The sequence below is a fragment of the Cebus imitator genome, unplaced genomic scaffold, assembly GCF_001604975.1.
Source record: "Cebus imitator isolate Cc_AM_T3 unplaced genomic scaffold, Cebus_imitator-1.0 Scaffold46, whole genome shotgun sequence".
NCBI lineage: Eukaryota > Metazoa > Chordata > Mammalia > Primates > Cebidae > Cebus > Cebus imitator.
Window position 1 is genome coordinate 546,455 of NW_016107361.1, and position 15,129 is coordinate 561,583.

The following is a 15,129-nucleotide window of genomic DNA, read 5'->3' on the forward strand; positions in this document are numbered from 1 at the left end:
ACAGACAGTCTTGCTTTGTTGCCAGGTGCCAGGCTGGAGTTCAATGGCATGATCTCAGTTCACTGCAGCCTCCGCCTTCCAGGTTCAAGCAATTCTCCTGCCTCAGCCTCCTGACTAGCTGGGACTACAGGCGTACACCACCACACCCGGCTAATTTTTGTATTTTTTAGTAGAGATGGGGTTTCACCATGTTGTCCAGGATGGTCTCTATCTCTTGACCTCATGATCCACCCTGCTTGGCCTCCCAAAGTGCTGGGATTACAGGTGTGAGCCACTGTGCCCAGCCTCTGATGTCTGCTTCTGAGAGGCCTTGGATGCTGCAGCCATTGAAGGGAAGGAACACTGTGTCCTCATTTGATGGCAGGCAGAAGGGCAAGTGGGCTGAACACCCCCGCATGAACCCTCTCTTATAAGAACCTTAATCCCAGTCATGAGGGCAGAAGCCCTCATAACCTAATCACTTCCCAAAGACCAACCCCCACCCTTAACCACTATCACATTGGCCACTACGTTTCAACACCACAGTTTTGAAGAGTTCGGTCTTCAAACCATAGCCAGCACTACGCTAAGGACAAAGATACACAGGTAAACAAGTCATAATTTAGATACGTTTTTCAACAGATATTAAAAGATGTCTTTTAAGGTTGCATTCTAATCCCCACCCCCTCAAGTTGTCTGAAGTCTAGTAGAGGAAATAGATAAGCTATTATACCAAGCAACTAAAATACAGTGTAGTAAGTCCAACAGCAGAGACCTAAAGAGAAGGCGTTCAACTCTGCTGAGATTCCTCAGCAAAGGCTTCTGTAGGAAGTGATAGGGGAGCCCAAGCTTAAAGGGCTGGCAGTAAACAGCCAAGTAAAGGGTGAAGGGGGTGGTGGGAGACATGGGGACTGTGTTCCAGGTAAGGGAAATGGTTTGTGTGCAAAGCGCCAAGGGCTGAGGTGGGGATTTGGAGGTACTACAGGTTTCTAGCAGGGCTGAACCAGGTGCCTTTGGAGCATGGGGAAGGCAGAAGGGGTTACAGATGGCATTGCGATGTGGGCTTTGACCTGATGGCAACGAGGAGCCATTGTCTGATATTGTTTAAGTGGAGAATGGACAGGCCACCACATTAAACTTGAGCTTTAGAAGGTGCGCCTGGCTGCAGTGTGGAAAATAGCTGGGAGGGTGCTGAGATTAGAAGTGGTAAGAACAGTTAGCAGACCCAGGTGATCTTGGAGGAGGAGGATGCTGATGACTTGAACTGAATGAGTGAAGTTGGAGGAGGGTAAAGATTCAGAAGCATTTAGGCACTGAAACTAATAAGGCTGGGGCTTGGATGAAAAAGCTGGAGGAGTCAAGAAACAAACCTAGCCTGCCATAGGATCTCATGCCCTCCTGTGATCTAGCACATGTCCCTTTACATTTTAAGTATTTATCTCTTAGATTCTCAAGTTTGCCTATAAGCTACTCAAGGATCTACCGTTGTATCCATAGCACCCAGTATAGGAACACAGCAAATGAACACACAAGGCAGATCAGTTCATGGAGTTTGACGAAACAGATCTGTGGATGTGGTAGAGAAGGGATCTCTGAGCAGAGGACTGAACATGAAGTGGTGTCTCCCCCTTGGGATGTGGCCTGGTGGCTGAGTGGGGCTGTTTCTCAGCTCTGTCGTTCTTTGTAGCTTTCAAAGCAGGCCTAGGGGAATGAGAGGAGGGCATTGGCTGTAGCCCAGGATGCTTTTCATGGCTGAAGTTGGAGCTGCTCAGTGTGTGGCCTTGGGTTTTTGTTAATTCACACCATTGTGCATGACCTTGTATTTTAAGTGTGGAATATGGGGACAGGGGTGGGAGGAGGGAGATGAGAGAGACAATAACACCATTGCAAAAAACACCAGTCCTACAAATTCCGGACTTGGCTGATTGGGTCCTTCATGTTGTGTTTTATGCATTAGGAATGAGGAGGACTTAGAAAGTAGAGGAAAAAAATAAATGATGCTCCCTGCAGGGAAATTCTTTAGTACTGAAAAGGACTTATGGATTAGCTGATTTGTCCTCTTTTGGACAAAGTAGCTTTGGGTAAGTGAATTACAGAATTCTGAGTGACAGAGGCAACAAAGGGAAGTTGTCATTCACTGTGAGTGGGTGTGAAAGAGAGCACGTGTCAGGAATTAGAAACCGACCTTACTTTTTAGGCAGGCAGCTTCAGAAACAGGGAAGTAGAGCTACTGGGCCACCACTCTCAGTACTGAAAAGAACCCTGAGCTTGCCTTTTCTCTCTTACCAGTGTGCTTTGATGTGAGGTTGTCATAGCCATGGGCAGCCTGTCAGTGTAGCTAGTCTGCCTTGCATCATTAAGGGTCCAAGCAGTCTTCAGGTTATGTCGTTGCTCTCTTTATGACTACATATTTTTATTAGGACACCGCTTGCTATGAACTGCCTAAAGGGTCATGGTGGTTATGAGCCTTTACTGAAAGCCATGAACACTGTGAGACCATCATGCCTTGCATTTCACATGGCATCTATAAAACAGATTTCTTTATCTCCCCCTTCCAAGCCTGAATGGCACTTGTAACTCTTAGGGCAGTGTTCGCATTCTGCGTAATATTTTAACACCTTGTGGTATTTATTAGCCTGCTAAACATAGTCCCTTGAGGCCTTTGATTGCTTTAATGTTTATTCCTAGTTCCATGAATTTACTTTTTCAATGGAAGGTTATAGAGGCATGTATGGGGTTCACAGAAAGTTGCAGAGACCCTAGGAAAGAGGCAAATAGGAGCTGCAATGGCATTGCATATGGTAGCAGCACTTTTGCTTCTCACCATCCTGTAGAACACAGTCTGGGTCCTCATACAATACAGGTCAAGGGCCATTTTCATGGGAAAGCAAGCCTTGTAGAATAGAATTGATAAAACACAAGAAAAACAAGTATATTTTAGAAAGAAGAAGGAACACTGGAACCAAAGAGAACATGTGTTTGGCAGGAATTAAAGATTGAAGTAAGTAAAGTAAATGACAGGTAAAGAAACATCAGGACTGGATGAGAATGAAAGGTATTAGTAGGAAGGAGGGCAGCTTAAAGAGCTGGAGCAAAGTGGGTTTTGGTTTTGCCTGTTTTTCGTCCTTTTAGCCATAGTTAGAGGGGGAGTTAGAAATTGTGCAATTTAGAAAACACAGGAATGCATCCCTCTGAGCTCCTGTGGGCAGGAACTGAGTCTTAGCCAGTGTTGTATTCTCTGTGGCTGGCGCAGCGGCTTGACATACAGTAGGTGTTGGGGAGTGAATAGAAGGAAGAACACCTTCGCATTGCTTTGGCTTAAGTTGGGAAGTGAGAGAATAAAATTGCAGGTGGTGATGAATGTTGCCTGAAATGGCAGAGAATTTTGTTTGAATACGGTATTGGCATTGTACAATAAACACGGCTGTATCTAGAGGCTTACATATTTTGTCAAGCGTGTGTGTAACAACCAAGAATGTTAACATTGTAGTGAAGCTGTCTACAATGTGAGATTTTTTTTTTTTTCGGTGTGAGATGAGGCTGCATGTGGTAATTGAATGCTTTCCAAGAATGGTAAGAAGCCCTCTCTGTGGCCCCTCCTGGAGTAGGGCCAGATCATGGAGCTTTGTCTGGCGGTGGCTGTCAGCAACAAATGTCCATGTTCAAAATATCTAGGGATTCAAGATTAGTGATAAAGAAATGTGTATCATGCTGCTCGGTGTAGAGTAAGGGGAATGGTTTTTTCTTGCCTTTGAGCATTAGATATGTGTATTATCTCTAAATGAATTGATAAAGATTGGTTATTTATGTAATTTATGTATCAACATAATTTTAAATACTAATTTGTTATTATTGAGAGAACTAATGGAATGTTATCAATTAGCCATTAGTTTTTAAAGGCCAGACGTTAGTAAAATGCACTTCGCTAAGCTGCAAGTATGTAATCTTTCTATAATTGCCTGGGATCTTACTGCATCTTAGAGATACTCTCTTAGGGAAGCCATGTATTTTACGTGTTTGAAATTAGAGGTACTGGACTCCGTGTGTGTGTGTGTGTGTCTGTCTGCCTGTCTGTCTAGGTTCTGATTTAATAAAAACGCATTGTATTAAAAGTTTGCTGTTTCTCAGGCATGTGTCAAACGTAACTATTCCAAATTTTCCTGCTTCTAAAAATGTTAGAGTTTTTATGTCTTCAACTGTGCTGAAAACTAACCTCTGAGCCAATTTGTTTATTTTTAATTAAGGGGAGTTTTAGAATAACCTTCCAGTAGTTGAGATAATGAGTTATAGGTCTCCTCCCTCAATTGTGTTTCCACATAAAAAAGTACACACCTACCAAATCCTGCTATTTGTACAAACATTAATTACATAAGCAGTCACTGAGCCTGTTTTCTGAACTTTTAGATATGCTGACAGTACCTTACATGAAAAGTTAACATGGGGCAGAATTCCTTTAACTTGTCAGCGTTAGGTGACAAGAACCCTCCAAGCCAGTGGCTATGCAGAAGATTGTTTTAGACAATCTGTGGGCACCATTGCACAGAGTAAGGCTGGGTCTGTCAGGTGCTTTCTTATCTCTGTCATCTACAGGTGAAGTGCCCAATACCACATCCTAATCTGTTTGGGCTACTATAACAACATGCCGTAAGCTGGGTGGCTTATGAACAACAGAAATTTCCCACAGTTCTGAAGTCTGGGAAATCCAAGATAAAGGCAAGAGCAGATTCAGCATCTGGTAGGGCCCTGCTTCCTGGTTTATAGACAGCCACCTTCTCACTTTGTCCTCACATAGTAGAAGGGACAAAGGAGCTCTTCGGGGTCTCTTATAAGGGCATTAATCCCATTCATGCGGGTTCCACCATCATGACCTAATCACCTTCCTAAGGCCCATCACACTGGGGATGAGGAATTTGGCATGAATTTGGAGGAGACAGTCAACTGATACCATCATGTTTATAGACAATCCACATGCCTCTAACACCACTAATTCCACCAGTGAGAAGTCTTTTCTAACCTCCATTGAGCTGATTTACAAAGCCTTGAGAGTTGAGGGAGAAGTGAAGAGCTTGAGGTGACTGTCTCCAGAATGACGATGCATTCTGATGAGCATATTTCAAGTGACAGCAGAACATCTTGGGAGTTGCTGAGTAGAGTAGGGTAGGGTTAGGGTAGATCTCAGCTCCTGGAAAATAGGTTAAAACTGACAGAGCCATATCCTATTGCCTATGCAACACTCTACTCAAATTATTGTTTATATAATTCTATCTTTACTGGATATTAGCTTTCTACCTTGGTTTCTCCTTCTTTCTGTATTCATTCATGTCATGTTTGACTGAGTACCTGGGTTCGTGTTTCCCCCAGACATCCTCTTTCTTTTCACCTCTGCAAATTCTGCCTTCAGATTTCTTACTGCACCTGTACTTGATCATTCCCAGCCCCCTTCTCAATCCCAATTGTATCCAGTCTGGGGATATACATTTGTCTGATACACTGGCTGGCCCATACTGATCATGGTTTTTTGTGTGTGTTGGGGGAAGGTATTGTTAGGCTTATATTCCTTATATTCCAGACTAAAACAGAAGTTTTAAGATATGCCTCATACATATTTTCTAAGGGCCTCATATGCATTTTCTAAACTACCCCCCAGTTTAGCAAAACACCAAACTTGTATTAACACAGAATAAATATTTAAGAGAGAACTGGGAAGGAAGAGAGAATATGGGCAAATTATGGGAAGGTATATTTAGAGGACTTCTAATTCCTGGTTAGAGTCGCTTGTCTGGGAGGGGAAAACTTGTACTGTTGAGGGTTGAAGGCTTCACTCTTCGCACCCACAGCTCTGTCGCCACACTCCCTGCCCTACTATATCCCTGTGTTAATGTCAAATGTGTGCTACAAGAGCCTAATGAATGTCATAGGGTAGATCACATTGTGGCTGCAGTGAAAAGAGAGAAACAACAGTCAAATATATGTTCTTTAAGTCAGGTGGAGACCCTATCATACAAATTTTATGACTCTGACACAGATGGTCTTAAGCATGGATGCCATTTTAATAAGCAAAAATGAAATAGCGCTCTAGACACATCATTCATAAACTTAACAAGAATTATTCCTCTCCCCCCTTTTTCTTTTGTGTGTGTTTGTTTTGGTCAGACTTGGTGTTTCTCTTTTTAAAGAGAAGATACGACGAAAGCAGTGGGAGCCCAACCATAAACGTGACATCCCAGGAAGTAGACAATTCCCTGTAGGAATGGCCATGGAAGGCTCCTGACCCACTGACACTAGGAGCTACAGGCTAGTGTTTGAAAACAGCTGTGTTCCTGCTCTGAGTTCAGTGGTGTCTTGGAGTAAGAAGAAAACATACCTTGTTTTTTGCTTGACAACTTAACATAAAACACTTTCCCAGAGGAAATTCCTATACTGGGTCTTTACGATAAAATTATTGCAGCCATAAAAGTAGTCCTGTATCCAAAACCTAATGGAAATCAGGATAGGTCAAAAGTAAAGTGTATGTATTCTGTCATCTTTCTATTTCCTCTGCAGGCTTTATGGGCTGGGTTTGGAGGAACCCAGTGGAATTGCCATTGGCACTGTCTGATGTTTTGTAGTGTTGCTTAGGCAGAGCATGACTGACTGGGGAGCCATTGATATATGACAATTGGGAGCAATAACATTTTGAGAATGAAAATTATTTTTGAAGCCTTACTTCTTCTTCTGAGACATTTTAATAAGTCTGGTTTTTATGGCTTTAGGTAAACATGTCAACTATTCCCTAAAATCAGATGGGTTTTGTATGCACAAATTAATGAATTGCTTAGAGCATCAATCTTGGAATGTAAGAGCCTCTCAGGGGAACCCAGACCTCTGATACAGAATATAATCTCGCTCTGTTGGACGTACAGCTTCTGTTAAGATTCTGGTTGTGAGAGATGTTGTTTAGGGAAGATACTTGAAGAGATAGCCTGTACCAATTTACTTTTTGAAGTATTTTAGGATCAATTCTTGGATGAAATTAGACCACTATGTGATAGCAATATATACCACGACCATTAGTCCCTCAAGGATTGGATTTAGGATCTGACCTTGGTGTTAGGCCTCTGAATTTTCTAGTGAATCGTAATATATTAGGAGCATACAAAATCCACATCTATGTTTTTGTGGCCACAATGTTGGGGACATTGCCTTTGAGCAATATAGTGAGGAACTGTAATTCCTCAGGTAAGAGTGTCTCTCTAAAGCCCTGAATCTTTTAAGAAGCAGAGATGTTTGTTTGGTTTTTTTTTCATGATACTCTTGCTAGCTGAATTTTCTCTTTGCCTCAGTTTCCAGAAGACTTAAAAACACTTTATGTTCTATTTTGGCATCATGGCAACTGCATTGCCTCATGATTGAAAGGCTTGCTTTTTTTCAGTTTCTTTATCTCACATTTCAGATAATAATGGAAGTCTAATCCCATCTTGAAGAACTTAGTTCTTTGAGAAAGAAAGCCACAAATACCATTACCAGAGGACCTGGTCCTACATTTTTTTATACGGGTCAGCATCCTGAGGCAGGGAAAGCCTCCAGGAGTCCCGCTGCATACAGCTTCTGGGTGCTCTTGAAGGATGGTGGTTTTCCTTCTGCATTAGTTCCAGACTCTCTGTAGAAAGGAATCAGTTTTGTCCATCAGGGGAACAGAGGTGCCAACTTCCTTCTCACAAAGTGTGCTCTGTAAGGGATTGATTTGAACTAATTACCCAGCTTACAAAATACCGTATCTGGTGACTGTGAGAAGTCACTCTGATAGGTACTAAAGATACGTATCTTCAGCAGCAGAACCCTTTTTCCAAAGAAAGTTCACAGGCCAGCCCACCTTAGCTATGTCTCTGCTTAATCCAGGTTGGCTCATTTGGCTACAGATCAGTTGAGAGGATGAATGGGGTGGAAGTTGTAATCATTGTACAAAGTGGAAAATATGGAATTATTATCTGTGCTACCTTTGGCAAGCAGATACTGCATATGAGTAAGCATTTAGCTGGATAATTTCTTTCTCTTAAGTGAATGGTGAAGGCAGACATGATTGAAGTCTCCAGTAGCTCAGGCCCCACCTCTGCTAGGGCTTTCATTCAGCATTCCACATTAATGTGGCCTCTAGGGGCCAAAGGATGTTACCAAAGGATATCGTGTTAAAGTTCTGTTTATAGGAGTGTTTCTCTTAAGCTGTTACCTCTAGCTAGGATCAGAATGGACCATTGATATACCTCATTTCACTCAGTAGGTATAACTCTGAAAAGGTGTGTGAGTATAATTTTTGTAAATGTGCTCATATTTTAAGTGCCCTAGGAAAAACCTTTATTCAAGGGAGCCCTGCTGAGAATCATTTTGTAAAGTGCTATGCCCACAGTAGGCATTGGATAACTACATGGATGGACAGATGAAAAGAACAAAGATAAGTATTGTTTTGTAAGAACAATCCTTTCATTAGAGCCATTCTCTAAGATTCAGTTCTTCCAGATGCACTGCCCCCAACAAACGGAGGATAGGTGTCCCCAGACCTTGCTCTCCTAATAGCCTTCATGTGTCTCTGTCATTACATAGCTAATACGTAGTGGATGCTTACCATGAATGAGACTCTGTGCTAAACATCTTTGCTCTGCCATCCCATTCAATCCTCCTGACAACCCTGTGAGGTGAGAACACTGTGGTTTAAAGAGGCAGAATGATTTACCCACAGTTGCTTAACTAGTAAACAGTGAGGCCTAGTGTCAAATACAAATCTGCCTGATTCCAAAGTTTCTAACCCCCAAATTCATGTGTTTGTAATCTTTTTGTGTGTATGTGTGTCCCCTAGATGCCAGCTGCTTAGAAAAAACTGAACTTTGTTTTACATATCTTTGCCCCCTTGGTTCCAACTATAGTGCCCAGTACACAAAGGCTCTTATTTGAATTAATGGAATGAGAGGGAGGACCAAGATAGTGTTAGGAAGAACTGGATTCTATTCTAGTTCTAGTGCTAGATGAGTCATTTCGTCTCTCTATAATACCAAAGAAATGAAGGGTAATGATCCCTGTATTGCTTACATCACAGAGCTGTTGTGATGATCAAATGAAGGAAAGCTTACGAAAACTGTAAGGAGCTATACAGATATTAAGAACGATTCATAAAATAAATTACATATTTATTTGCTTTGCAAATACAAAATGATTCAAGACTAGGGTTCCTCAAAGTGTCTGAAAATTTTACTTTTTATTTTTTGAGGCAGTCTGTTCTGTCACCCAGGGTGGAGTATAATGGCACAATCTTGGCTCACTGTAACCTCTGCCTCCCAGGTTCAAGTGATTCTTGTTTCACAGCATCCCGAGTAGTTGGGATTACAGGCATGCACTATGATGCCTGGCTAATTTTTGTTTTTTTTTTTTTTTAGTAGAGATAGGGTTTTTGTTATGTTGCCCAGGCTGGTCTTGAACTTCTGGACTCAAGTGATCTGCCTGCCTCAGCCTCCCAAAATGCTGGGATTATAGGTATGAGCTACTGGGCCCCATCCCAAAAAAACTAAATATTTGGAAAATAGCTTGCATAAGGAAAGGATAGATTTTTATAAAGCCAAGAGAAGAAAATTGTCGAAGATAATTTTTAAGGCTCTATGGTATTATACACATACTAGCAAATGGGTAAACAATAGGATTCCACTTAGGAGGAAAAACATCCCAAGGTAGTGAGTATACCCTGGGTGGGGCGTCCGAGGACCAGGGCACTCAGTAGAGCTTGCATGCTACCTTTCTTGGGAAAGTGCCTCCACCTTGCCACCAGGCCTCAGTTTTCCTGTTTGTAAAATGAGGTGTTCAGAGTCGATGACCGCAAGCCCCAGTGACCTGTCATCTGAACTTCAGTTTTGGAACAGTTCTGCAGGATTGAGTTGTCCAGTGGTGTAGCCGCCGCTGCTCACTTTGGATGGCAGCACACAGTGCTTGCTGCCAACTTTAGGCTTACAAAAGGGCTAGGCAGTGAAGCAACAGGAAAGGACCCATCCCCGTGGAGTGGCTTCAGGAACCTTCTATGGAAATGCCCTGGACCCCAAAGCTGGTCTGTGCACTGGGTCGACTGAACGTCCTTGTTCGCCCTGTTAGCTCTGGCTTCAGTCATCTTATTTGGGAGAATATTCTCTACCCCATGGCACCCCTCATGGTTTTGCTACCCTCTCACCTCTAATCTGCTGACTTGAAACTTGGATTTCTCTTATTTAAAGCAAATAAGATGTTTTTCTATAGTGTAATATAAAAATACTCTTTAAGACTTTTCTTTCAACCTTAGACCTATTCATGCTTTTAAAACATAGTCTTTGAACAGACTGGTAAGAACATGCCCTTTGATAGCATCGTAAGTTTTGTAATATTTACCTTCAAATGCATTGCTTAAGTTTCCTGTTGACCTTGGTAGATACACAGAGCAGGTATGACTGTCTGCATCTTACAAATGCAGCCTAGAAGAGGAAGGGAAGCCCCACAAGGGACATGGCAGAGCAGGACCTTAGACTTTGTTTTCTCCATCCTGTTTTGCCCACCTTCTCTGTAATACAAGCCCACATTCATATACCTGACCACCAGGTCAGTCCTATTTAGTAAGCAAGCAGGGAAGGTAATGTTCTCATTAAAGCTGAGGAAATCAAGGCTCAAGAGTGAAGCTCCTTGCCTCTATGCCTTTAACTATGTATTCTAGATCTGAAGCCTGCCTCCTCTGATTCTTAGATCCTGCTCTTTGCACTGCATCAGCACTTCCTGTGAAAACTGCAGGCTGAGTCCTCCAAATATATACATAAAATATATCAACGGAAACTCGTCGAGAAAAATACCAGTAAGGCAGGGGTGGAGGGAGGGGGAAAGGAGGAAAAGACTGAGACTGGCATGTGAATTGCTTGCTTCCTTCACCCAAGAGTAGGAAGCAGTCTTTGGTGTTGGAATTCTCTTTGGCTATGCCTATAAAACCAGCCTATAGCCCAAAACTCCCTGCATCAGCCCTGTCATCTGTTGGATGTGGGGGAGTTATTTCAGGGTTTCACTTTTCATTCTAGGTGTTTGCCTGTTTTCTCTATTATTCACATTTGCATTGATCAATTGTTGGATATAAAAGTAAGACTTCAAAATTGATTCACTTTAGTTTTCCGGAATAATCCACCTTGAATTAGAGGTCTGCTGTCTGACAAATGGCAAAAAGTATTATGATCAGAAGTAGCTGGAATTACCCTCCCCTGTGATCATAACTGTGGGACAGAGAACGGCTTTGTAATGGCTCTTTCTTTGCACGATTTGTCCTGGTTTCCTGCCAGCCATGCTTTTCTGCCTGGAGCACCGTCTCTGCAGCCCAGGGCCTGCTGGCTCTCTCCCCGGCATTTCTCCTCAGATATTCTGTGCAGCGCCCTCAGATCTGCCCAACTGCATTGAACAGAGACGAGAGAACAGAGACTCGATGAAATGAGCATCAAGTATTTTAATAGTAAAAATAAATTTTTATTTGGTGCATATTGTTGTAGAATGTTAATGCATTTCTGAGGGAACTAGATTGAATTTTAAGTAGCTACCCTCACAGTTTTAGAACTAAAAATCTGTATATCAAGATCAATCAATAGAGCTTTTCTGAGGAAGGGAGTTTTGTGTGCGAAGGGCTTTATCTGCCACGCGATGGCTTCATTACTTCACACTTAGTGCTAGAAAGAGGCTTTGTGATGATTTTAAGTATGCCCTGGCATTCCTGCTCTTGCCCATAATGCCGTAATGGTTCTTGCACACCCTCAAGACCATTCTCTAGGCACAGAGGTAGTTACTCCCAGTTGTCTCCTTGACCGTGTTTACAGACTTTATACTCATTCTTCTTACTCATCTCAGCTGCCCAGAAAGGCTACGGATAGGGACCAGTGGGATAAAAAAAAATTACAGGAAAAGGAAGGATGGAAAAGGAAGGGATATTGAGTCTGTACTCAGTTTGGCATCTGTCATCTCTCCTCAAGTTTGGTTTGCTCTTAAGAATCTGAATGGGCAAAGAACCAATCTTGGAGACTTTTTAAAAAGCCTTCTTATAAATTGTATCATGATAAGTCCACATTAATCTGACGAAGAAATGCCACGTTTGCTTTGCCCTGGATCTATGGCAGAGAAATCTAATAGCAAACTCCACACATCTGGTATCTAGCCTCGTCTTAATCTGTCCTTTCACAGGTAGCCTTTATTTGTAATATTTTGATTATTGCATGTGTGTAAGATCCAGCATTGTTTGTTCATTCTGGTGGCTTGCACGGCGCCTGGTTGAGTGGTTGAATGTGGGTTTGCTTTGTTAAAGCCACAAACTTTGGAAGCGAAATAATCACACCAAGTGATCTGGCTTATGTTGACTCTTCTGTAAATAGTATGCGCTCAGGGAGTATTTGGTGGCCCCCCGGGAAGGTCAGCAAAGTGGTTGTGAGACAGGGTAATCTGGTCTGGGTCCTGCTGAAAGCTCTTATTGATATGGGATTAGTCTCGGTGGAGACAACGTGCTGTCACATGGGCATCAGTGCGACTGAGAGGAGTGAGAGCCGAGGCCGGTGGGGGAGGGGCGGCGCTGAGTCACTGAGTTCATTAAAAGGCTACTGAACAGGCGCGTGGCAGGTCAGACCAACCCCGGACTGTGCCTCCACCACACCCATCCCCACACCTCTTGAGCAAGGAGGACCAGAGCGCGTGACGAGGTAGGAACACAAGCCCAGGGAGCTGGCCCAGCTCACCATGCCTGTCTACCTCTTGTAGGTTCAGGCCCCTGGGTAGATTCTCAGTAGGGCAAGAGGGAGGCTGGGCTGAAACGTGGGAACGCTTGTATTCCCCAAGTCCAGCTCCCCCAGCCTGAGTAGTGGCTTCTCTCTACAAATGGGAAGGGGAGTGGGCACCAAAAGATTTCCTGGCTTGGTGGCTCACAAGATCTGAAAGGAAAAATTGTGTGTGCTTTACTGGTAGCCTGCAGTCAAATATTATTTTGCCAGATTGGGTGCAGTTTAGAGTCACATCTAAACTTGGCAGTGAGCAGGCATTGTTGATGAAAAATAGGGTTGAGAGCATGTTAAGTCAGTGTTCTAACACAGATGCCGTATAGTTAAAAATCTGAAGCTTCTATATCTCCAGAAAAAAGTGTTTTGTTTTTTTTTTAAAAGCAAATTTTTATCAGTGTTGGGGCTAAGGGCAAAGTAGAAGGTATATGGGGGACTGGAGAATGGGAGCAGAAGTCACAAAGCCTGATAAGCTGTTTCTCACCTCCGTAAGCAGAGGCTAATTATGTGTTTAAGTTTTTTTCCAGTCTTAGACATCTTAACATACCATGTGTGTATAAGCGTGTGTTTTTCTGTCCCCTGCACATACAGTCGGCATATCTGAATGACTGCTAATAAATGAACTTGTCCAAAAGAGTGACAACGATGAGCCTGTAGGCAAACTATGTACGTATTGTCAAAACAGATTGGCAGCTGGTGGTAGCTGGAGAAAACTGTTCAAAGTAAACCCAGTGTCAGAGCTACCCCCGTGTGGGTTATCAGTCCTGGAGAACAGACTTTGGCAAATCTTGATAAAGAAGTGGCTGCTTGGTCTAAGTGAGTTTTTTAAGGCACTAGTAAACAGTCGTTTCTCATAGAAGCTCTGTGTGCGTTCCAGCAGAACCCTGGGATTGCTTTATTTGTTTTGAACTTCTTCCCCTATCCTTCCTTTTTTTTTTTTTTTTTAATTTTGCAAAACTGAACGGTGAATTATTTAATCACAATTTGTTCAGAAGCGTCTAAGGCAGGGAAGGCAGGCAGCAGATGTTTGGTGGCTTCAGTTAACAGGGGAAAATTAGTAATGGAGGCTAAGGGTTGAGCAGGTTTAGGGAAGAAGGAAAGCCTATGTGGTAGAGGAAGCTTGCTGTTGACTTAGTTGCATTGGTAGCCAGTAAAAACTGGGAGGGAAAGAGGAGAGATGAAAAATGGGGTTGTGAGGTCATTCCTTGCTGCTGTTGCCCCTTTACTGCCTAGAATGAGTGTAGTCTGCCTGACAGCATGTTACTTGAATGCTGGGACAGGAAACCACTTCATTCCTGGCTCCCCTGGTCTCAATTAGCTTAGGTGTAAAAACTTGCTTGGTTTTAATCTATCCGTCTAGCAGAATAAGGCTTTTCCCCTTTAAGGAGAAAGGAATGTTGTCTTGGGTATTAATGAACCTTTACTAAACCAGCCTTCCTGCATAATTAAATTACTTTGAAGTTATAGAAGCACCTAAAATTTAAGGCTTGACATAAAATCCTGAGCATATTTTTAATATGTCTTTCAAGTTTTCATAAAAGTTTAGAAAATGAGGATGTCAAAAGCATTGACTCTGAAATGCATGAAGTAGGTTTAGCAAAACCTATTGCTGGGGAGAAAAGCAAAAGCAAGTAGGTTCTTGGGTTTTTAAAGTCACCAAAAGGAGCCATGGATTAGGGCTTCATCTGACTTGAAGCTGTAGATTTAGGGAGGGTGGGATACCACATTGCAGTGGGCCAGTAGTTTCTTATTTCCGGTTCCAAGCGTATACATCTGATACATCAGAGGCTTTTTCTCCCCGTGTAAGGGGTTTCACATGAGAATTTAACTAAATGTTTGATCTCAATTCATCAGACTCCAAATAACCTGCAGATCACCTACGGCAGAATGTTAACCCTTTATCCAATACCTAGTCAAATTAGTGTTCAAGGAAAGCCAAATTTTGAAGGTTTGCCTTGTTGCCTAACAAGACAAACCTTCAAAATTTGGCTTTCCTTGAACACTAACATTGGAAGATTTTTGCCTAACAAAAGCCCTTCCCTGCTGCTGGCGCAGCACCAGTTTCCCGCAAGTCGAAGTGTCTTCGCAACTTACTGCTGGCCTCACCTAGGTAGCCACCTGGGCACCATCTAGTTTCAAACCCCCTTATTTGCTGTTTCTTTGAAATTTTTCTTTATTTCTGGGAATAGACCCTTTTGCTTATAAGGTTGGCTAGGCTTTTGTTTGCTTTTTAAGTTGTATCCAACATTTCCATGTTTTTAAATGGAGAAGGGGCTTCCTGTATCAGCTCAGTCTGCTGTATAGACCTGAGGTCTAGCCTAACTAAATGGAACAGGGAAGTTAAATATGGGAGAATGTTTCTTTTTTTCTCTATTTATTT

At 42.6% G+C, this 15,129-nt stretch overlaps 1 protein-coding gene across 3 annotated transcripts in view; it reads left to right on the top strand.

Moving 5' to 3' along the window:
- MCC (MCC regulator of WNT signaling pathway) overlaps nucleotides 1–15,129 on the top strand; it is a 460,356-nt gene that overhangs the window by 272,132 nt on the left and 173,095 nt on the right. Inside the window, exon 1 of one of the 3 annotated variants that reach the window (XM_017527174.2) lies at nucleotides 12,655–12,731. The exons of the other annotated variants lie outside the window; for them this stretch is intronic. The gene's annotated coding sequence lies outside the window, so the exon portion shown is untranslated. Of the gene's footprint in view, nucleotides 1–12,654; nucleotides 12,732–15,129 lie in introns of those variants that run through there. 3 annotated transcript variants of the gene reach the window in all.